We start from the raw sequence: 25,933 nt of genomic DNA, 5'->3' as shown, positions 1-25,933 counted from the left end.
AGCCTCCGTGCAGGAACACAAACTCTATACCCAAAGTGTCCTGCCTCCCAGTCTGCCGGATTAATTAATCTCTTTTCCCCTCCTGATCCAGGAGAGCTGTTGAAAAGGGCCTTGCCTCTTGCTGGTGGGCATCAGATGCCAGCGCTGAACTATTCATCACTACGGCTTCTGGGAGAGAGAGAGAGAGAGAGAGAGAGAGAGAGAGAGAAAGAGAGAGAGAGAGAGATGAATGGATAGAGCAAGAGAGGGAAAAAAGAAGAAACATGAGAAGGGAGGAGAGGGTGGAGGGGTGAAGGAGGCTCTCTCTGTCCCAGCTGGATGGTGTATGATTAAAAGTAGGGATGTTTCTATTGTGTAGCTGACAGAAGTCCTCATAATAATGTATGTATTGCTGAGGTGAGCACTCTGGGACGATGGAGAAGGACGTAATGAGGGACGTTGGGGCATTTCAGGGGATTTGAGGCATACAGGGGACAAAGCAGCAAATACTGTAGGCTTATTGGAGCTCTTTCAAAATTTAAATAAACTAGTGATTGTGAAAAAAAACTGCTTTTATTTTGCTTTTATTTTATAGAAGGAAACACTAATTAATAAATATTTATTTTTGAGTCTCTTGATTAGATTGTCAGCTGTTTTTCTTTTTTCTATATCAAATGTAATTCTTTCAATATACACTACCTGATAAAAGTCTTGTTGCCTATCCAAGTTTTAAAAATAGCAAATAAAAACTTTACTTGTAGTTGATCATTTGGTATTAGATGCGGCTTATATGAAAGGCAAAGGCCTCTAGTTTATGCTTATTTTACCAAAAATAAAATATGATCATGCCTTGATTTATAATAATTTAATTAGGACAGTAAGGTCTGACTTTACTTATACAAAAGTCTTGTCACTTAACAGAAATAATGTACAGTATAAAATATAAAGTCATGTTTCAGTGGAAAATAATTAATTCTGTGTATGACTCCGATGAGCTTGGAGGACTGCATCCATACATCTCTGCAATGACTCAAATAACTGATTAATAAAGTCATCTGGAATGCCAAAGAAAACGTTCTTGGAGGACTCCCAGAGTTCATCAAGATCCTTTGGATTGATCTTTAATGCCTTCTCCTTCATCTAACCCCAGACATGCTCAATAATGTTCATGTCTGGTGACTGGGCTGGCCAATCCTGGAGCTCCTTGATCTTCTTTACTTTCAGGAACTTTAATGTGGAGGCTGAAGTATGAGAAGGTCTGCTGAAGAATCCTGCTTAAGAATTTACTCTGTCCTGTGGTTTGTGAAGTAAATGTTTTGATAACTCAGGCTGTTGGTGTTTCCATCAACTCAGCAGATCTCTTGCCAGTCCCCATACTGAATGTAATCCCAAACCATGATTTTTCCTTCACTAAACTTGAATGATTTCTGTAAGAATCTTGGGTCCATGCTGGTTTCAATAGGACTTCTGCAGTATTTGTGATGATTGAGATGCAGTTCAACAGATGATTCATCAGAAAAATCTACCTTCTGCCACTTTTACAAATGATCAACTAGAAGTCAAGTTATTATTTGTTGCTTATACAACTGGGATCAATGACAATACTTTAGTCCGATAGTGTTATCATATTTTGAAAAATGTTTTGTCAACCTGTTTTAATTGAGACAAGTTTTAGCTGACAAAGTGTTTGAGGACTTACTTACCTAAAAAATAAATAGCTGAAATTCCTAATAACAATTTCCAACAGTAAATACCAATAGACTCCATTATCACATTCCAATCATTTCCATTAGTAATACAGCACTGTGTTTTCACCTCAAAGCACTCTTTCCATTGTGCAGTATTTCTATTCTAATTAATTAGTATGATGGTTTTGATACCTGCATCTCTGAAACTTTACTAAATGTGCATACATGAATAATTATATAATGCAAACAACTATTTAAGAATAACATTGCATAGAATAACAGTAAATAATGTAATTTAATACTGGTTGGCAGTACTTCATAGCAGCAGAGTACACAATCTTAGATTACTATAAATATATATTATAATATTGGACTGAAGTGGCTTAGTGGTTAGCACTGTCGCCTCACAGCAAGAAGGTCAAGGTTCAAGCCCAGTTGGTGATTCTGTGTGGAGTTTGCATGTTCTCCCCGTGTTGCTGTGGGTTTCCACTGGGTGCTTAAGTTTTCCCCACAGTCCAAAATCATGTGCTATAGGTGAATTAAATAAGCTAAATTAGCCGTAGTGTATGTGTGTGAATGTGAGTGTATAGGTGTTTCACAGTACTGGGTTGTGCCTGAAAGTGCATCTGTTGCGTACAACATATGCTGGGTAAGTTGGAGGTTTATTCCACTGTGGCTACCACTGACAAATAAAGGGACTAAGCCGAAGAAAAAAGAATGAATGAATAAATAGAGGATTGATGTAATGAAATCTTAATTCTTAACAGTAGATAAAAAGAGTTGTATGTAGTTGTGCTTACACTGTGATGACAAAACTCCTCAGATTTGGGCTAAGATATTTAATAATGAGAAGCTATTTTTCTATTTTAGATTTAAAGTCGAATAAATTCTGTCCACAATGCTTCATCGTTCATCAGCTGGAAAAATGAACCAATCTGAGAGTCATTTCAAAGATTTTTTTCCTCTGTGTATTCAATATTTTGATGGTGTAAGCATCTCTATTCTTGAAGAAATATACTGATTATTAAAAGCTTATAGGTATTAGCACTATCATATACTGCATTTAACGCCCTTAGTCATGTAGATTTGCAGCCTTGCTCAGCATGTGCTTTCCCACCATGTTTGTTTTTCCTTTAAAAGATGACATTTTCTCTTAGAAAGGATTAGTTTTCAAACAAAGGTATGAAAAAAGGGTAAAACTGCAAGGTATGAGGTCTGAAACCGTGCACTGCACACGTCTCGGTGAAAAGGATGATGCAAATGACTAGACATGAGAAGAAAGGAGTGAAAAGCAGTCGTAAGAGGGGAAGAGGGAGGAGTGCAGCATTCGCGTCAGCCTTTGATCATAGCAGCACCTGATGTGGCGGAGGCTTCGGGGGGCTCCTGCACCATGCACATCAAGGACAGAGCTAACAAACTATACAGACAAAAACAAAGCAACTAACAGAGAGGTCCGTGCTCGCACAGACACCGCAGTGGTGGGTGGAATGCTCTTTATCTCGCTCCTCTGCACAAACATACTTACCGTCTGCTGAAGATTGGCTCTAAATAGCTTTGAGTTCAGTTAAAAGAGGACATGTTTATATTTACAGCCTTTCCTTGAAGTTGTTTCACTGCTGAAAAGTTTTGCATATGTAAACTAGTATTAGACTGCTTTATAGACCATTTCAATGTGGTCATGTCATTGGCCGTTGAACATTTTCTGCTTGTTGTCAAACTGTTTCATTACTGTAACAAGAGACAATTCAATCAGATCTTAATGTTAATACAGCATAACATTATTTATCAATATGTGGAACTTTTTGCATTCTCAGAAGCTATGGAAAATAAAACAGTAAATACATTAGGACCATTGTTATTGTTTAGATCCCTCAAAATGGTCTATAATAATTGATATACTATATGGACTGGTTATTTCTGGGTTCCACACAATTCCTTCATGTTGTCCCAACACAAATCGATTAAGCTAACTCAATTGTTTTTACAAATTTAAGTGGATTAAACAAAACAATTAAGTTGTCCCCCCCCAAAAAAATGATGAATTGTGTTGATTAAGTTCATGGAAAATAGGCAGTTAATATTTTTTGCACTGTAAAAAGAACAGGGTTCCACACAATTCATTCATATTGTCCCAACACAAATCAATTAAGTTAACTTTACCGATGTAATTAATTTAAGTGAATTGAACATCAAAAATGAAGTTGTCCCAACAAAATCTCTGTAATTGTGTTGTTTCAGCTCTTTCTAAAGGGCATTGAAACCCCCTCTTTCGGTTCAAGTCTACATCAGAATTTTTTCAAAAAGGCTTCATGATGGGCGTGTATAGGGCTATGAGCAGAGGGAGGAGTGGAGCTAACTGTTGTCAGTTGGCTCAAAAAATTAGCCTCACGAACTGTGAGGAGACGCATTGGCAGGTCATTAGCACATGCTCTCGTGAATAATCACGGGGTCATCTTAGAGGATAAGAAAACTCCACTATGAATAATATTGAGAAACCGATGCATCATCACTCCATAGGAGATTCGTGCTACTTCACCGATTTCGATACCGCCCAAAAAAAGATTTTAAACCCAGATGATGAAATTAGCTGAAAAGTGAAAGTGAATAGCGGAGATGGTGGAGGAGGACGGTTGTGGAGGGGGATCAGTAAAATAAGGTGCCGGATCAGATTTCAGAGGTGCCGGGTCCGGATTCGGCGTGTTTCCACTTATTTAAAAAGAGTTTTGAACTCATAGTTGATGGTAATGAATGAGTTAATTAAATACCTCATTACTTCGACTTAAATGGAGTAAGGTCACAGTACTCATATAGATTAGTTTTTTTTTTTTAACTTAACTTTTTTTTTTTTTTTTCATTTAACTAAAATGGTTTGCAGCAATCAGTTTACACAAACGGTTTGAGTTGCCTTAACTTATTGAGTTTTACAGTGCCCAGTACTCATTAGGATTAGTTTTTGAACTTAAATGGATTGCTGCTATCGGTTTCCTCAAATGGTTCCTCAAATGAGTTGAGCAATTTTTGGGGTTTTACAGTGCAGAATACTTGAAAATGAAATGATTTAATGACAATGATTCTCTATGCACAACTGAATTAGTTACAAATAACTGTATAAAATGATAAAACGTGAAATGATAAAAAACATATGATAATAATTGTACCAAGCTTAAATGTAAAATAAGTTACCTGAGAGAGAGAGAGAGAGAGAGAGAGAGAGTGAGAGAGAGAGTGAGTGAGAGAGATAAAGAAAGAGAGAGACAGACAGACAGGGGGAGTAGGCCCCAAAGAGAGCCTTATAGAGTCAGAGAGGATAGAGTCCAGAGCAGGAGAGGAGCATAGCAGGAAAAGAGGGCAGAGCAAAGTTGACCCAATATTTTATATTTTTCTTGACCATGTGACCAAAGCCCAAAAACTGAGACATACAAGCTGACCAATTAACACGTGACCACATTGCAAAGCGCCCAAAGTCCATACAACAGTCCCTGATCTTATTAGTATGATAATTGCCTTCCTACACATTTATAAACGACTTTGTTGAAATTTTTGATCAATGAATGCATCCTCACTGAGCCCATGATGGCTGAAACGAGTAATTTCTTGTTATTTTAAGATAGACCAGCACCAAACCAGCTCTAAACAGTGTACACCTTTTTAAACAGCATGCCAATTCACAGCCAGCAGGTTTTTTCAAGAGCAATATCCATTCCCACTGAGCAGCTATCCTTTGACATTTCTAAGGGGGGGAGTTTCTGAAATGAGATTCTCCTCTCAGCGTCTGAGAGGAAGAAGTGTGAACTCTTCCACAGCATCATCTGTAAATAGCCGAGACTCACAGGGAGAACATGTCATTTATTTGCCACATTTCTAGTCACCAGGTGAAAATTGTTCTTTGCTTCCATAAGCCCATCAAAATAAGCCTTGAAAATGTACCGTGTTGTTTTGCTAAAGGGAATGTAGAGGAATGACCTTTCAAAAGATAAATGGTGGATTGTGAACAGCTGTAGGATTAGACATGCTGATTACAAGGACACAAATACAGACGAGAGGAGCTGATGATGGGATGATTGAGGCCAATAGGGTTTAACATTGTGCCCCTAATCTCCACTAAAATGTCCAACTGTATAGTACTAGCAATCTTGCTTTTTTAAAGGTAAATGCTGTTAATTTACTCATATTTAGGCCATTTAACATGCTGATTACTTAATTCTTCAGGGAACCTTTAAAAAAAAGATTTTTAGCCCCTGATTCACAAATTACTTAAATGATGTATCCACCATTTTAGTGCACTATGTGCCATTTGTTTACATGAACAATTAAAGAGCCCCATATTCTGGGTTTTTGGGAATGACCTTCCATTTAGTGTGTCACAAATCTAAGTGAAGTGAAATATCCAGCTAAGGCTTAAATCTGAAAGTGCACAGTGTTTAAAACTATTGATTTGTTTATAAAAGTGTCAACTCCTAGTACTTCTATTGAATCATCTAGATAACGAGTCTTTAGCAGTTGTTGCGCGCACAAACCCGGGAAAATTCAAACCTTCCACTAGCACAGTAGCAAAGAAAAAGAGGCTAGACACACTCTAGCAGACTTCGATTGAATCAAATCATGCTGTGCTCAGCTGTATATTATTGGAAATGTGAGGGAAAGTTAGTGTTATTTTCTCTACCCAAAGATGAAACTGTAAAGTGTCAGTCATGTGGTTGAGGTTTATTTTTGCAAAAATACCTCAGCAATATAGCTCAGCCTTGTGCTGTTCGAGTGCTTCGAGAATCTACATGCTTACAATAGAGAATTGGTTGGCCGTTTGTTAAAGGAAGGATCAGACTATTGATGTAAGGACTATATGTCAGTACATGGATCAGTGGATCATGGATCAGTCTCTTCCATCATTTCACATGTGTAAGTAATTGTGATTAAAATGGTTGCCTCCTTGTTTTATCTAGCTTGCAAATGATGTATTTGGTTGTGTTTTTGTGGGGTCAGGGGGGGTGGTTGAAAGTTTTCCAGGATAAATAACAAAATGGGTGGGTGGCTGGAGATGGGTCTGAAATACGGGAGACTCCCTGGAAAAACAGGAGTTTTTGGCAGGTATGCTTACACATACACTATGCACTCTGACTATCTCAGTATTGTTGAAAAGCCGTGCTGGGCATTTCAGTCTGTCTCGCGCTGAACGCTGTAGACTAATCGCAGCAGGCTGTCATCGGTCCAATCAGCGCAGATTAGCTTTGCGCTATGGAGGGGTTTGGAAACAAATGAATCACGATTCATATGGGAGTCACTGGGATAATTATGTAAAATAAATGCATATTATGACAATGGAAGTTCTTTTTGATCTTGCATGCATATCAGCCTGTTGTTGGAGACCCTTAAAACCAAAATATTACCTTTTTAATGTATAATAGGGGCTCTTTAAATGATTTCAGCCACAGTTTTAATGTCTGTTTGTTTTATAGGGGCAGGGAACTTATATCTAGAAATGCATTCTGTTGGACGAAAAATTTGGTGATATACCAAGTGGGGGTGTAATGGATCACAACTCACAGTTCGGAACGCACGTGAGCCGTGGATTAATACATTTTTTTGTATTCGTAGTTTAATCCCACATTTATAACAATTGCAGAGAGATCGCCTCCCGCGTCATTCAAATCACAAGTTTGAAAGCATTTTGGCTTCCCTGTAAAATATAATAATGACTGAAAAAGTTGTGGGACCTAAATTCTTTCCTAGGGTATTAATTCTGCACAATTCAACATTAAAAGATCGTGATCACAATTCAGACCCGCGCAACGTGAATGATAAATGATTATAATTTGCATATGTTTATTAATCGTTCTAAGCGCTGCATTCACATCTGCATTTGATCGAGAGAGATTCAGTTTTTACATTTTTTCAGTTAGTTTCAAACAATAAAATAACACAGAAATACTGGGAGAACAATTTATGGTTCAGATATAAACACACATTTATGATAAAGATTAAAATCACAGTTTATTGCAACTTGATGCCAGTGAGTGTTGTAGCAATTACATTGTCTAACCAATAGGTGGCGACAAACAACCATCAAATTGATATTGACTGAATAGGTTTTCAAAAATGATCCACCTATAATGAAGTTTTATGTGTGAATTATTGAATCATTAGTTAATCATAAATATGATATGTTGTACAAGATTTCTATATTTAGCATTATCAGCAACAGTAGTGAAGATAGTTTTTCGTATTTAAATATTTTCCTTTTTTCTCCTGGTTTTTTCTTGATTTTATTTTCATTAAAATTACAGGTTCTAATATTTTTGAATAAATGGAAAGCTAATGAGATTTGTCTCCTCCCTTTTTTGCTGATCCGAAAAATGGTCTGCTCCATGCATGACTCAAAAAAGCATAGTGTGATCCAAAATGTGAGATTTGTGATCTGTTACACTGCTAATAATAAGGTATGGGTGTGATGTCATCAAAAACACAGATCCATATTGGTGGACCATATATGTTTTCATCCACCTATTTTATGCACATTTTGGAGATGCGCATAAAAACAGTTGATGGAAGTACCAAGATGTGCGTCCATTACATAACTACATTACTTTACATACACAATTTATGCAATTTTTCAAAATGTATGCACATTTGACTTTTTTTATTCTCTGCATTTATGGATGGCAACATAGCTAGTGCAATGTTTAAATGCACAAATGTTATTATTTGTAGTATAAATGTTTATAGGTAAACTGTAGCCAAGCAAATTTGTAAAAAGAAAGCAAATGCAATGAAAGCAATGCAACCATAACAATGAGAAAGCAGAAAGTGTTTTTCAACTCTACAACTTCAAGTGGCAAATTTAACCAATTTGTCTGCACAGCAACATTATACGTTGTAATTATAAGCTGTATGAGGGCATGAATAGCTTTTACTTGTTGCAATCTTGTAATTACACTAATGGAGTGAACGCACATTATTTATAACATAACCTTTAATCCACATGCACGCCTGCACATACAGTATATTATTATGCAAGAGGAATCGTGCACTCTAGACTGTTTTAAGCTAAAAATTACAAACTTCTGAAAATAAGAAATCTGATGGGTGTTTTGAGCTGAAACTTTACAGACACATTCTGGAGACACAAAAGTCTTATATTAAATCTGGAAAAAGGTGTAAACTAGGTGCCCTTTAATGTTACTGAAGAAAAAAGTGACCTCCCATTTTGACAGTATCCCTGCACATTTAGACTAATTAAAGATGTGTTCAACACTGTTGGGTCAAGTATTGTACCTTTGGCTAACACAACTTATTGCTCAGGGTTTGTAAAAGTTGTTTACATGTTTTAGCTAGCTCTCTGCATCTCTCACATGGTCGTCCACTGAAGCTAAGCAGAGATGTGCCCGGTCAGTACCTGGAGACCACATGGGAAAGCTAGGTTGCTGCCGGAAGTGGTGTTAATGAAACCAGCAGGGGTCTCAACCTGTCGTCTGTGTGGGTTCTAATACCCCAGTATAGTAAAGGGAACTCTGTACTGCTCAATGAGTGCTGTCTTTTGGATAAGACATTAAACCAAGGACCTGACCCTCTGTGGTCGTTAAGATTCCCAGGATGTACTTTGAAATGAGGCTTAGCCCCAACATCCTGGCTAAATTTGCCCACTGGCCTCGGTCCATCCTGGCCTCCTAACCGTCCCCGTTATCATGACTTGTGAGTAACTACTTTTTAAAAAAGAAGTATCTAGATCCCGCAATTGTGTATAATTTTAGACCTAATTTAAACTCTCTTTTTCATCGAATGATTTGCAGAAAGCTGTATTAAAATAAGTTAGTATTTATGAAAATTTCCTGTCTGGATTTAATCTACGGCATGATAATGAAACTGCTTTTTCAAGACTTTTTGTTTATGAATTTTTGGCATGGTCAGCCACTCTATTGCATTGTCCAGACTTGAACAGTGTATCGTTATTAAAGTAGACAGAAGTTTTTCTGTTCACCTTGGTTGGTTTTCCTCCTCTTCTGCCTCTCATCTGTGAGGTATTCCCCAGGGGTCCATTTTGGCATCTATCCTGTTTTTCTAATAAACATTGCTCTGAGGGTATATTTCTAGAAAGCATATCTCCTTTCATTGTTATACTGATGATGTTCAAATCTATTTGCCTGTCACTTGCAGGATTGGTTGGACGTACTATCTCTTTAACAGTGAGAGATACAACTTCTCTTATCAGATCTAGATAGTCACAGCCTAGCACTTGCGGTATCCATCCAAAAAAACGACAGGGTCTGATCCCAGCGCTGCCACTGAGCTCCAGCAAAGTTAATTGAAGTAGAAAAAAAGTGTGTCCCTTGATCTAACCCCATACCTGCAGCCGAGTCTATGTGCTTGGCATTTAGGTCTGCCAGAGACGCGTTTACTGATACGGATCTCACCTGTCTGGACATCATTATCCAGTGCAGCTCCACAGAGCGTAACTAAAGCCTGGCCAGACCGACGGCCAGACTCTCCGAGCGAATCACAGCTGATATAGCAACACTGATCCCAGTACAGATCCTGCGTCCTGAGACAAAATGAGCTGCTCCATATATCTAACCTTTACCGTAAGGCAGTTTTAGAGTTTGCTGAAGCGATCATATTTCACTTGATCTATCTGCAGTTTAGAGATTAATGGACGGTTCAGAAAGAAATCTGATTAGATTGTGGAAAGCGGTGGGAATTGATTGCCACATGTGTTTGCAGTGTCTTTTGAAAGTGAGCCAAACACACACACACACACACACACACACACACACACACACACACACACACACACACACACACACACACACACACACACACACACAGTGAGAGAGACAGCAGAGGAAGTTTTCAAACTAGTCATTTAGGCTATTGTGTGGCTTTTCCCACTGTGTGGAGGCCTCTCACAGCGTTCAATCATGATCGCGGAAACAGCGTATTAGCTGCTAGAATGTTGATTATTGATTCATGTGCACGGTGAACCAGAAACACAACACATGCTGACTGACATGACAGAGTGGAGGTGTAGAGACGCCTGAGGAGCTTCAGCCAATCCAACTGCTGCACTTTGACGTGTAGGACAGTTTTTTGCTCAGAGCTTCATTTTAGAGTAAAAGAATCAGTTTTTTCTCATGGATGTCATTTTTTTGATAGCTTCAAAGCAATAAGCTGCTCTCTCTGTTGCTCGCTATGATTTGAGGTTTTTGAACTGCATGAGTGCGTGCATTTTTACTAAGGATGTTGAATTTTTGTTTTTTGGTCATAGCAGTGCTCATGGACTAGCAATGATTTAAAGGAAAAGTGATAGATGGAAGATGGATAAATGGATAGTCAGATAAGTTGGCAGTTCATTCCTCTGTGGTGACCCCAGATTAATAAAGTGACTAAGCCGAAAAGAAAATAAATGAATGGATATTTAATATTTTTTTTAGAATATTATTTAATTTGAATGTAAGATCAATTAAAAAATCCTTAAAAATTAAAGCAAATTTAAATTATTAGTAGGGATTTATACAAAATAGTTTCTTATATCTAACTAGCCTTAATAAAAGTAATCTTTTACACCTTTCTTTGTCCTTTTTTTGACAGGAAGCAAAGTGGGAAAGAGAGTGGGGTACAGTAGGATTAGGAAATGTCCTTGAGCCGGGATTTTGAACTCGAGACATCCTGAAATGCTACCGCAGCATATGTCGCAAGCTAACCACTAGGCTATTAAGCCCACATCTATTACACAATTTTAATGATTCTAAAAGTATTTTTCCAACCCCTATAATTTTTTCTATTATTTTAATTTTCTTTTTCTTCTTGTATTATCACAATACTAAATCATCTTGTCTAGCAAATGTCTGTTTATTTATTTGTTTATTATCTAGTGTTTTTTGTTTATTATCCCTCTCTCTAAAAACATATTTTTATTTATTGTTCACTTAATACAGTTGTTAGGATGATACTTTTTTTTCAATCATTCATTCATTCATTCATTCATTCATTCATTCATTTTCCATACAGCTTAGTCCCTTTATTCATCAAGGGTCGCCTCAGCGGAATGAACCGCCAACTTATCCAGCATATGTTTTACACAGTGGATGCCCTGATAAATTATATTTAATTTTAATATTTTAATAATATGTGATTTTAAATTTAGTTAATAATTTAGCTTATGTTTTTCATAGTTTTAAATTATTTTGTTTTGTTTTTACAAAAATATTGTATTCTTTTGCATTATTTTAATTTGCTTTCTTTTTATTATCCTTTTAAATGTACCATAAATCCGTTGGAAGCATTCAGTTGATTTATTAAAATTTTTTCAAACAAATTTTGGTATAGTTATTTACATTAGATACCAATTAAATTTGAGATTTATATTTGTTTTAATCTTCTGTGACATGATTTAGTGCACTCATTCATGGCTCGCAGGTCTCAAGATGTGTAATAAGCCACTATTTAAGAAACAATCAGTGCAAACAGTACCTAATCGAATCCTTATGAGTGTAGCACACCAGACATCTTTAATATAGAGAAAACATCAGAAATGGTCAATTTGCTGTCCATCAGAACAAGACTGATAAGCTGTTAGTCAGTTTAACGAATTATAGTCCGTTATAGTGTACAGAGTTCAGATCGAAAGATTCGTCTGATGCTCCTTTTAGCACCTTTAAAGTTCAGATGACCCCAAAGTGTCTCTCCCAGTCTCCCAGCACACCATTCACTCTCTCCCTCTCTCTCTCCGTCTATCAAGAACTTCAAACCACATCTCGATCCCCTCGCTGCTGCCGCTTTAAAATTCAACCCCTGGCTTGCATGTCTGCTTTTAAAACCTCACTTCAAAAAGAAAAGATTTTTTTCTCTCTCATTATCAGAGTCATACTTTTATTAGAGTTTGCTATTAATATGCATTAAGTGGATATTTGTGTAAATGTCTGAATCTGTTGGAATCAGGCAGAGAGGATAATTGGACAGAGGAAAGAGAAAGAGGAGTATTTATTCTGTGTGGAGAGATGGACTGATTTCCATGAGCCAGTATTTCTGTAATGGCTTCTTCTTTCAGTCGTTCACTCATTCATTCCTTCTTTTTTGAGGTTTTACTCCATTTAAACAGATGGAGAGCTTTGGTTAATTTCTGAGAGACAGCATGCAGGGCTGAAATGTAACTAGTAACAAATAATTTAGTTACAGTGCTTGAGTACATCTTTCCATTTTCTGTAGTTTTTGGAGTGCAATTGACCCATTTCAGCAGCTTTTTCTAGTTTCTACAGTAACAATTTTTTTATTTCTTTAGTAACTACCATCAGTAATTACTTGCAACTATTTTCAGTAACTAGCTGCAAATAATTTAGTTATAAAAAGTAAATTAGTTAAATTATGCAGATAAATAATTAGTTAAATAATGCAGCTTTTCCACGATGGACGTCCAGCGTTCTTTAGACTCCGGCGACTAGACTGCACAAGAAGTTTGGCCAGAGAAGAGATAGTGGTGCTCAACTGAGCCTGATTTCTCTTGAGGTTTTTTCCTTCACTTTCATCAATTGGTGAAGTTTGTTCCTCATCACTGTCACCACTGGCTTGCATGGTTTGGGACTTGTGGAGCTGCGCACTGATGGATTTGCTCCATAGTGTTTGGACTTTTTTTTTTAGCAGTGAAATTTAAACCTGAACTGAACTGAACTGAACTGAACTAAACTCAACTTCAACTACGTAAATTGGACTGATGCAGTTTCAATTTACTAGAACTTCTATATTAAGCTGCCCTAATATAGAGTTTTTTTTTCATTTTCTGTATTATTTGACCTGTTTAATACAACTTTTGTGCAATTTGAGAAAATAAACTGAATGAACAGTTTTCTTTGTTTTGTAATTGATTTTAAATTTCACTTTAAATTAGACAAAACGCCTTTCACTTTTTTTTTTTTTTTACAAAATGCTCTGTTGCAGCTAAACATCATGAACAAAAACAGTGTACAGAAAATTTTCAATTTATTTACCAAAATATCAATACCAAACCAACTTGACTAAATAGTATAAATTTTAAACATTATAAAAAACATAATGTGCTAATAAAATAAGATTTTTTTGTTATACATTAATGTTAAAATGGACTGTATACAGACTAATGAAATTTTATGATCGGTTAAAGCATAAAAAAGCATGAAATGACAAATCAGTTCATTTTTTGTTAATATATCAAATTTAAATTTCATTTGTCATGTACAGTCAGTCATACACAGCCTTGCAACCACTCGTGACCTTAAAAATAATAACAGTAATAATAGTTAGAAGATTTTAAATTTGGAGAAATAGAAGGTATGCAATAGAAAATAAAAACAAAAATAAACTATTTAAAAACTTCACTACCAGTGTGCAGCATCCACTTGGATGATGTGACGGCAGCCACAGGACAACGGCCCCAGTTCACTCACCACACACTAGCTATAGGGGGAGTGGAGAAACAGTGATAGAGGCAATTCAGTGGGGGGGATGGGGGGGGGTGATTGGGAAGCCATGACAGGTACAGGGTCAATAGAGGGAATTTGGTCAGGACACCGAAGTTACACCCCTACTCTTTATGAGAAGCACCATAGGTTTTTTGGTGACCACAGAAAGTCAGGACCTCGATTTAACGTGTGGATCAAAAGACAGCTCTCACTTACAATATAGTATACCCTTCACTTTACTGGAGCATTAGGACTCACACAGACTGCAGGTTGAGTGCCCCCTGCTGGCCTCACTAACACCACTTCCAATAGCAACTAAGTTAAGAGATAGCTCTTTATATTATATGCAATACATAGTGCAGGTTTAAAAACAAAAACACACTTTCTAAAACAGAGTAAAACAACAATAAAAGTAATAATAAAATATTAGTGTAAACAACAACAATGCACAGTAAAGATGAACTCCAATATTCTTAATGATTGAAGTAATTTGTTTTTCTAGACAAAGCACAGAATCAAAGATAACTCCTAGATTTTTAACTTGAGATTTAACGTATGGTGTAAGACTTCTCAAGCCCCCAATATAAGTAACTTTGTAACTTTGAGTGTTTTAAATATAAAATCTGAATTTTTCTGTACTCTTTCCACAAATGGACACATTGCTGCATGTCTCATCCAGAGTAGTGAAATGAAAATGACTGCTTGCAATTGGGGCTGTGTAAAGCAGTGAACCTCATCTGCTGTCAAGAGATGTGTGTGCATTTGTGTGTTAACTCAAGGTCTTGAGGAGCTTCTGCTGCAGGGACTGGTCACAGCGGTGGCTCTGGTGGGTTTTTGTGAGGACGTGCTTCATGCGTTTGGTATGCTGCCATCACTTGACTCCAGCAGCCTTTGATAGAGGCTTCAAAGCTCAGGCTGAGAGAGTGTGTGTGTGTGTGTGTGTGTGTGTGTGTGTGTGTGTGTGTGTGCCTTCACATGTGCTGGCACCATCTCTGGGCACCTCGTTCACCTGCTCTGATTTCCCCATCGCTTCCGTCCATGTCCCCTCACCTCTCACTTGCATATTAAAAGGTTAGTGAATCATTTACTCGCCTTTATGTCATTGCAAATCCATAAGGCTTTTTTGTTCATCTTCAGAACACAAAATGAAGATGTTTTTAATGAAATCTGAAAGATTTCTGTTCTCACATTGAAAATCGAACACTAAATCCACATGAATCAAGGGGTTTAAGTGTTTTGTAGAGACATGATTTTTTAAAGAACAGATTTCTTTTGGAAAAGTGATCTGTCCACACAACATGATTCTCAGCAAATGTTAGTCTGGACTTTTGATTATTTCTGAGTTTTGGTGATTGTAAGCTGAGCTTTCAGGCCATATTCAACTAGCAAACAAATAGCAACAATGAAACACGTGTTGCCTCATGTTGGATTGCATCTGCACCAAAAGCTGCTTATGAACACACCAAATGAAACAAGCCAACTGAAACAAAAGCCATGTTCTGCTCGTGCACAAGAGGACTTGTCCTTCTTCTTGGTTTTCTAAAGAGAAGCCGAACTTCCGTCGCACACAGACAAAGAGTAAACAAAGCAGCATTTAGTACCATTACCACAGTAGTTGTCACTCACCACATCGGGATTTGCTTGTGCAAAAAATATGTCTGATAAGTTAATCTATATAATTTGCAAATATTTGAGAGATGTAGCAAAATTACAACGGCCATTTGTGATTTTGGTTGGCTCAAATTGTTTACTTGCTACATCACTTCATTACATCACAATTTCACTCTAATTCATTGCTGAATAACCAGTCAGATTGCTTTCTTCAGCTGATGGCCTGACACAGATTCTAATTACTGAATGAGGCCAACAAGCTCCAATTTCAACTTGACGACCAACTAGCCTGATCAATGGATAATTGAAGTCCAATGGCCGACTGTCGGATTGGTGTTGACCCTTAAACATCAAAACACTATACATACACTAAGCAAATTTTGATTGTCTGAAGATCACAAGTAGGTGTAGAGATCTATCTTGAACACAACTTTGTGATCTGGTGAATTTTGAAGCAATCGCATAAAATTATGTGCCAAAAACATGAACAGAGGAGGATAATGCTGTAATTGATTTTCAGAGCCACTCTCTCTCCTTCTCTCTCTCATAAGAGCTTAATAATGTTATAAGCAGTGACTGTTTGCTATACATTTAGCTTTACCTGCATACGCCTCAAGAATTCAAGCTGACAGCTCTTGAACTCTTGTTTTGCTCTGCTCGTAAATTCCTCTCACACAATACCAGTCATGACCTAACAAGCATCAACAATATCCAAGTGACTTTTCCGACAGAAAAAGTGCATATGAGCTTGTAAATAGGAAAGGCAAAATTGCACCTTGTGTTCCTGCTTTACGATTCTCCACATTATCCTGTTGTTTCATTCAATTTACAAGTTTAGACTAACAGATATTTGACTGAATAGAATATGCATATGTGGTGTGTTACCCCAGGAGAGTGCTCCAAGCTCGGAAAGACACCCTAACTTGTTATATTCCCCTTGTCACGATAAAGAGAGAGAGATACACTGTAAAACATTTCACATTGGTTAAACTTATAAACTTAAGTTCACCAGCTGCCTTAAAAATGTGAGTCAACTCCACTAAGAGAGATTCTTTGTTTTAACTTAAGATGTTGAGTTTTAGTTAAATATATAGCTAAACTCAAGTTCTTAAGTTAAAACAATGAATCTCTCTCTTAGGTGAGCTGACTCGCATTATTAAGGCAGCTTGTGAACCTGAGTTTGTAAGTTTAACCAAGTGAAACGTTTTACAGTAGGACTCTGAGCACAGTGTCTAGCCCAGTGGTTACCAACCTTGTTCCTGGAGGGCCGGTGTCCTGCAGATTGTAGCTCCAACCCTAATCAAACACACCTGAACAAGCTAATAAAGGTCTTACCAGGTATACTAGATACATCCAGGCAGGTGTTTTGACGAAAGTTGGAACTAAACCCTGCAGGGACACCGGCCTTTCAGAACCGAGATTGGTGACCCCTGGTTTAGCCTAACTTCAGAATGCCTCCATCCTCTCTCTGATTTATGTAGGAATCGGGTTTAAAAGTGTGGAGTTGGGGTGATGGAGGGATGTTAAAGTTGAGAGAAAATCAATTGCATCTAGTTCTCTGCAACTTTCACATGGTCGCCCACTGAAGCTAAGCAGGGCTGCGCCTGCCTGGTCAGTACCTGGATGGGAGACCACATGGTAAAGCTAGGTTTTCTGCTCGAAGTGGTGTTAGTGTGGTCATTAAATCCCAGGATGTCCTTTGAAAAAGAGTAGGGGTTTAACCCTGAAATCCTGGCCAAATTTGCCCACTGGCCTCTGTTTATCATGGCCTCCTAACCATCCCCATATCATAACTGCCTTCATCACTCTTGTCTCTTCTCCACCAATCAGCTGGTGTATGGTGTGCGGTCTGGTCATGCAGGTGGTTGCTGCACACTGGTGGTGGATAAGGAGATTCCCCCAATGTGTAAAGCGCTTTCAGTGTCCAAAAAACTGCTATATAAATGTAAGAAAGGATGGATGGCAAGTCCATCCATGTAAGAAAAACAAAACATGCTTGACTATTTACGGAGGTTTGGTCTTATGCTAATTGGATAATAGAATGATTGTCAATACCAAATTAGCCACATCAAAACTGTGCTTTCTCAAAATTTGATAAAACATCACTTGTCTTTTGTGGACAACCAGCCTTTAAGGGGGTCCTTAATGAATTTTAGTATTTGTAAAGATAGCCATACATTGTATTTTGTCTATTGGTCACAAGGTGTCAGTAGGAGACTATATAACTGTGGCTTCACTGCATGGAGGAAGACAGTGTTGGTAGGAAGCACGCAGTTTTTGACTGTATCGTCTTGACTCGTAACTGAACGTCTCGTCTTGTAACTGAGCGTAACTCAAGGTAACAGACAAGTGTGCATATAGATTAAGGAAGTGATTGAGTAGTTCTGTTGATTGGAAGTTGATTGGAAAATAAATAAGTTTTTTATTTGCATCTATTTGCTTATGGACTCTGACTTTTACGCGTTAAAAACTTGCTCACTCTACCAGCAATCGCGGCATTGGAAAGCCGCTACAGATACAATGTTTAGGAAATCACAGCTTCACTTCCTGGGGCTGAAAGGCTCATCCCTTTGTCTTCATTTGGGTTTCAGTCACTTTAGAATGGATGTTGCAAAACTCTAAAGTGAAGCTGTCAGTTAAATGGGTTTATATTTCTTACAATTATTTTTTTTTTTAAAAGGTGTGCTTTTGGATATACATTTCTGCCATATATATGTTGGTTCTATTTTTTAGGAATAGAGGGATTTGCTGAATTGTGGCTACTATTTTATTACAAATAATGAACAGTAAAAGATGACATGGGCATTTCACCGATATGTTTAAAGGCAGACAGTGCTGTCTTATCTTCTGCAGCTTACATTGAGATTCTAAGATCCAGAAATCAATGCCATCCATGCTGAGATTAAGTGGCGCCAGGTTGTTGTATAAAGCAGAAATTTGTGCATGTGGACCTGTGGGATCAGTCATCCATTGTTGAGAAGCTTAGCAGCCGCAGTCCAGCACAGAGCTTGTGGTTTTATTTCCTCTAGCGTCTGAACTCAACTTTGGCCCTTGTGAAGTCACAGAACAGGAAATCAATGGGATCCATACAAAAAAGTCACTCTGCCCATGATCCTGGCGCCAATAGCTGCATCTCCTGACATGCAATGAGGACCTGTGCTCTGAATTAAGAATTGGAGCTGATATGACACACACATGCTGCATCATACGACACACTTTGATTCTCTCATAATAAGATCTAGAAGCGGAGGAGAAGGCAGTTCCTGTTCAATCATCAGTGTCTTCCCAGAAGTCCATTCACCAGTGAGTGAAAGAGAGAGAGAGATGTCTCTGAGGCAATAGAGGCGGGTGGGGAGTGGAGAGAGAGAGACAGAGGAGAGTGTATTGGTAACCTAATGCCGTCCACCCCATGGCCGGAGCGATACTATCGGGACTTTACCAGAAATCCTTCTCCTCCCTTACGGGAAATATTATCCTCCTCTTACCACTCTACCATTGCACTTTTACAGCTTCCCGCATGCTACTTCATCACCCCCTGGCATCCAGACCCTGACCACCCATCTGAAGCTCTCTGCAGGTGTGGCGCTCGAGTTACTCTGAGTTATCTCACCCTCCCTCATCCTTCGTACGGCAAACAAACTCGGCCCTAATCAATGAAGCCGTTCTGAATGCACATAACTTAAGAGTGATGTATGAAGAGCGCAGCGTGTCTGGCAGATAGAGACTTTATTAGCGCTGATGTTTCCAGACTGTGTGGCAGTCCGGCAGGGAGGGGCCAGGTGGCACTGCTTCCCCCTCCCATCACTCTCCCCGGCGGCTAGAGGTGACACTCCATCAGGGAAATTGATTGGGCTCGTTGCATGGCTAATTTATTGATGATCTACGCCTGGCGGGGATAATGAGTGTATGGGCCTCTGATGGATGTCCGAGCAGAGCTTGTGAGCAGCTTGAATTACCGCAGCCGCCCTGCATATGTCAGAACACGCAACTGCTTTAGAGCGAGCGCTCGCTGGATTGATGTATTGATTAAACTCTAATCTAAATTAATACTCTTCTATAAATGTTCACCTTTCAAACTGACTGCTTTGATACCTGTGAGGCCTGCAGAAAGTGGATTGGGGACAGTGTTTCTGCTTCTGCATCTGTCTGTCTCTGTTTCTATTTATATATCTGTCTTTCTAATGGCTCAAGTGTCCTATCATACATCAGGACTTTCATTCATTTCTCTGCTTTTCTGTCCTTCCATCCATCCATTCATCTGTCTTTCCATCAGTTTATCCGTCCAGCCATCCTTGCTTAACTTTGTCTTTGTTGATCCGTTCATCCATCCATCCATCCAGCCAGCCAGCCAGCCAGCCAGCCAGCCATCCATCCGTCTGTCCATCTATCTGTCTGTCCATTCATCAGTTTATCCATCCAGCATTCCATTCTTCACTTTGTTCATCTGTTGATTTATCCATCCATCCATCCATCCATCCATCCATCCATCCATCCATCCATCCATCCATCCATCCATCCATCCATCCATCCATCCATCTATCTATGTTGATTTGTCCACCTATCCATTTATCCATCCATCCATCCATCCATCCATCCATCCATCCATCCGTCTGTCCATCTATCTGTCCGTCCATCTATTAGTTTATGCATATATTCTTCACTATTCTGTCCATCCGTTGATCCATTCATCCAATGATACGTTCATCCATCCATCCATCTATCTGTCCGTTCGTCTGTCCGCCCATCTATCCGTTGACCCATCCATTCATCCATCCATCTGTCCATCTGTTAGTTTATCTGTCCAGCCATCCATTTTTCACTTTGTCCATCTGTTGATCCGTTCATCTATTTGTCTGTCCACCCACCCATCCATCCATCCATCCATTCATCCGTTGATTCATCCATCTATCCATCCATCTGTCCGTTCATCTATCAGTTTATCCATACAGCCATCCATTCTTCACTTTGTCAGTCCATCTGTTGATCCGTTCATCCATAATCCATTTATCCATGATCCATCCATGATCCATCCATCCATCCATCCATCTGTTCATCTCTCTCCATCCATCCCTTCTTCACTTTGTCTGTCCATCTGTTGATCCGTTCATCCATCCATCTATCCATCCATCCGTCTGTTCGTCCGTTCGTCTGTCCGTCCGTATGTTCGTCAGTTCGTCCGTCTGTCCTTCCGTCCGTCCGTCCATCCATCCATCCATCCATCCATCCATCCATCCATCCGTCCATCCATCCGTCCATCTATCAGTTTATTCGTCCAGCCGTCCATTCTTCACTTTGTCTGTCCATCTGATGATCCATTCATCCGTCTGGCTATCCATCCATTCATCCATCCATCCATCCATCCATCAATCCATACATGCATGCATACATACATACATACATACATACATACATACATACATACATACATACATACATAGATACATACATTCATTCTTCCTTCCAACCGTCTGGCTGCTAATTTGTCTATCCATTCTGTTGTCCATCTCTCTATCCTTGCTTTATATTTCTAAAAATGATTTTTCAGATTTTTCTTTATTAGTTTGAACAAGTAAATCTTTAAACATCTTTTTTTCATTAGTCTTTATATGTGTATTTAAAATACTTGACAAAGATCCTAAAAATTAAAGTGGCAGATGTGAAAATGAATGTCTTAAACAAACAAAAGTTTATAATTGAGAAGACCGCTGTAGACCTTCATGTTAACATGCTTTGTTTAACATTCAAAGACTACTTTGACATTTTTTAAATATCTGGAAATAAACCATTCCAGGATTCTAAAAAATGTCTAAAGAGAACAGTAAAGTCAATAAGAAGGAATGCAGGATTCTGCATCGCCTCAGAGTCACAAATAAAATACTCATTTTTGTGACATTGAACTTTGTAGACAGTGTACTATATTCATTACAGTAAATGCGCTTCTGTTTCTTCTTACAATCTGAAAAAGTGTAATTGCATTCCTCTCTAATATAAAATGAGAAGAATCTTGTCCTTGCTGAAAGCTGCAATGTCCATTAGTGGTCAGTATCTTGTTGGCAGCATTTTTGGGAGCTTAACACCTTGTGCTTTCATCATGTTTTTTTTTTTTTTTTTTTTTTTTGAGCTTAACACCTTGTGCTTTCATCATGTTTTTTTTTTAGCTTAGCACCTTGCACTTTCATTGTGGTTTGACCTTGAAATGTACAGTAATGTCTTACAGTAGTGCCACTGAGGTGTTATGAAAGCTACAGTTTACCAAAAACTGAAAATCCTGTCATCCTTTCATCACCCTCGACTTGTTCCAAACCTTTTTGACTTTCTTTTTTCTGTTGAACTGAATAAAGATGTTTTCAAAAAAGCTGAAAACTTGTAGCTTGATTTAAAAAAGTAAGTACAGATACTTGAGTAAAAATGTAAGGAGTAAAAAAAAAGTTTTCAGAAAAATAAATAGTGGAGTAAACTGATATCAGAAAAATCTACTTAACTACAATAACGAAGTATTTGTACTTCATTACTTTCCATCTCTGCTTGAGGGTGAGTACATAGTGAGTATGTTTAAATTTTTGCCTGAACTATCCCTTGAAGTACTCTTCATCCCTCACAGCAGACAATTATCCATAATAAACACAATCAAAAATAGCTATAGAAAATAATGTAAACAAGCTTAACCAATGAAACCTTTGCATTTCATAATTGCAACACCTTTCTAGCTGTGTATTCTTCAATGTCTCAAAGTAACGATTGTTTAAGATACATGCCAGCTTACAAATCATAAACAGTGACTTAAATGTAATGCCATACATATTTATGAGTAACTTAATTACTTTGCGTTCGTAAATTTGGCCTCTTGCAATATCATAATTCACCCTGCCCTTGTTGACGCATGCTTCTTGCACTATGACTGAATGGATTTGGCTGGCGTTCATCTATCTGTTGGATCATAAATATAGCACCATCAGAGCTCCTTGGTTACACATCCATTGGCATTAATGATAAATCACCTGAGTGGTTGGAAATCAGATACCTGTGAAACATCCTAGTGCCGAGTAACTCTTATCTAAACTCTTAACCGTGATTGAAGAGGTACTTAGTTTGTGAGCTGAAAGGATATATCATTTTCCTTTTTAGAAGAGGGAACAGACGTGATGCATGTAAAATTGAAGCACAGTTTAATGCTTTCTCAATGTCATGTATGTTCAGTCATTGCTTAATGCCTTAAGAAGCAGGACACTGGACTTCATTTGTGGCAGATGTTGACTAGAATTAAATTTGGCATAAATTGTTTGTAAAGGTGGTGTGATTATTAGTTTTAAATGCAATAATATGTCAATTTGCATTTAATTCATAGTTTGATAGATTTATGCCTAACAAAAAAGTACACATACTTTTACAGTAAATTGTACAGTAAAAAATAAAAGAGATCATTATGACTTTTTGTTGCAATTCCTTAATTATGAGGTAAAATGTCAGGATTACAATATTAGATACTCAGAATTCGGACATTTGTCTCACAATTAAAACGTTTACAAATCACAACTTTGAGTTTACATCTTGCATCTTGATAACATCTCACAATCTTCAGTTTTACATCTAGCAACCTACATCTCGCAATTTCAAGTTTATGTCTCACGGTGTAACTTGAGGGATGCTGGACAATGGAATTGAGGAACCACGTTCAGTATTTATTGTACAGATAATTATCAGGCAAGCAATAGTTAACACAGGAGCAAATGGTTGTATACAAATAATGCAAATCATGGTCTTTAACAGGCGAATAGTCAGTACAGGCAGCAAAGTATCAAGAACAACAGAAAGACAAGGGGCAAGAATCAAAACTCAGGATAGACTAGACAAAGAACGCTTTGAAATGTTACACTTAAAGATAAACAAGCCTCAGCATATATATATATATATATGTGTGTGTGTGTGTGTGTGTGTGTGTGTGTGTGTGTGTGTGTGTGTGTGTGTGTGCTGTTTATATAGTCCTTTAAACAGTCCATGAATAGTTTCAGCTGTGTTTGTTTGCAATTTGCGGAAAACCGAAACAGGTGTGAGTGTGTAGTGCATGACAGGATTTGTAGTCAGAGTCTGGATTTGTAGTTTGTAGTCTAGATATGGTGACAGAGTTGTACAGTAGTTCTCCAGTGATAGTGTTATTTACTCCAGTTATTGTGGCACACAGATGTTATTTCTTCTCTCACAATTCCAGGTGTACGTCCTGCAATGCCAAATTTCATCATGCTATCCCAACTATACTTTTCACAGTTCTGTGTTAGTAAGTTTACATATTTCTTTTCTGGGGTTACATCTCACAATTCCAAGTGTATGTACCACAATTCTAAATTAAAACCTCATAATTCCAAGTTTACTGTACATGAGTTTACATCAAACTCTGAATTTATGTCTCATAATTTCCAGTTTACACTTCTGTCATCTGAATTTGCATCTACAGTATTTACATAAACTATTCAATGACATATTTTATTACACTGCTGTCTGAAATACTTGATTCCAAAGTATGTTATTCCCAGATAACAACTGCTGAAACTAATAACACAGACTCATTCAGATACTTTCCAATAGTCTGGGAATCTGTTCACATGCACATATAGGCTTGTACCAACACAGGCTCATTCTGAAAACGTACCCCTATATTCATTTCTGGAGATCACAAATTATGTAGAACGGTTCCAGAAAGCAGGTAAGACAAAAACAAAAGCCAACAAATAAAACAAACAAATAAATAACAGGGTGTGAATCTGAAAACGTAAAAATCAGGGTGCTTCGAGGGTTTTTCTTTTTCTGGATTGCTTTTAAAACACTGTTGGTTAGGTTTAAGGATTGGGGTGGGTGAGGATATCTGTCAGTCGATCAGTCAGTCTGTCAACAGCTGCCTCTAGGGGAATTTACATAAAAAAGAGCAGGCGTGAATGGCAAAAAAAATTGAGATCTGAAAAAGTGTACACAGCGGCCTCTGACAGATTCACAAAAACTGCAAAATAAATAAACAAATAAATAAAAAATAGCTCCTGGGATGTATTTGGAAGTCTCCAGTAGGATGTACAGAGTTTTGTTATCAGTATGATCCTGGGTTGGCTTGTACGTCACTATTTTTGACAGTTTGGCATCAACTTATGACTGAATAATATGTAGGTTAGTATGCTCCATTCAGCCATTATCATTTAAATAAACTTTGCTTTTAACTAAAAAAGTATATACTATTACACCTTAAAACAATGTCATTTGTCTAGTTTTTCTGTTTAGCAGCAAGTAGTCATGTAATAAATGGGATAAAGTACTCCCAGGTGGTAGTTTTCACAGAATAAAGCCCCGTAGTCTTATACAATAGCCGAAAAGCCTGTCAGGTTTATTCTGCACCAGTTTTATTCTGATATACTTCATCCATTACAGAATTCTGATATTTTATCATACAAAATTCAAAATAAAGCACCACAATCACCTTTTATTTATTTATCATTTACTACAGTGAACATCTTAAGCTTATTGCATCCATTAAAAAAACAGAGCATCCTCCATTGCTCATTTGCTGTCAGGAAATTGCTGGGGCAATTTTGTAAACACAACCACCATATTCTCCATTGCTCTGCGTTTTCTAAGATGTTTTTTCACCCCATTAGTGGACATCTGATAGCAGACTTGCCCGTGGACCTGTAGGCCAGATCAGTCGACGCAGGAAACAAGAGCAGTCTGAATTCAACAGTGATCCGTATGACCCCTCTGCTCAAATACAGCATTGCATTAAGAGAACGAGACGCTCTCTTCCACTGTTAAAGTCCACTATGGCTTTGTAAGTGATACAGCGGCTTTTGTCTGCCTTACACGAGGCTTTCAGAGAGATTGATGATGAAGTAGAGAGGAAAGAAGCGGCGCTCTCTTTCGCTCTCTCTCTTTCATTCTCCAGCTTTTGTTCTTGGTGGCTCGGGAGCAGACACCTCAGGACATTAGTAACACAAATCTGCAGGATATAGCTTTGTGCATGCATGATTAAAATGTCTGGCTGTATGCGTTTGATGGGTTGCATTATGCTGCTTGAAAGTTGCACTCATACAGATCAGCGAGTGACTTGATCTTGGTGTCTTGCTTTTGGGACTTTTTTTTAAGACTGCCACAGTTTGGATTTGTGTTCTGGATATTCTCAAACTGTGGTTTTGGATAGGAATGCAGTATATTTGTGTCATAATAAAGGTGATAACTGCACGAAAGATGTTGATTGTA

General features: G+C 37.9%; 1 protein-coding gene across 2 annotated transcripts in view; it reads left to right on the top strand.

The window, feature by feature from the left end:
* gpc3 (glypican 3) overlaps nucleotides 1-25,933 on the top strand; it is a 296,516-nt gene that overhangs the window by 101,455 nt on the left and 169,128 nt on the right. The window lies entirely within an intron of this gene.

Source organism: Danio rerio, chromosome 14 (assembly GCF_049306965.1).
Source record: "Danio rerio strain Tuebingen ecotype United States chromosome 14, GRCz12tu, whole genome shotgun sequence".
NCBI lineage: Eukaryota > Metazoa > Chordata > Actinopteri > Cypriniformes > Danionidae > Danio > Danio rerio.
Note: the sequence above shows the minus strand (reverse complement) of the source record. Positions and strands in the feature narration are given on the sequence as shown.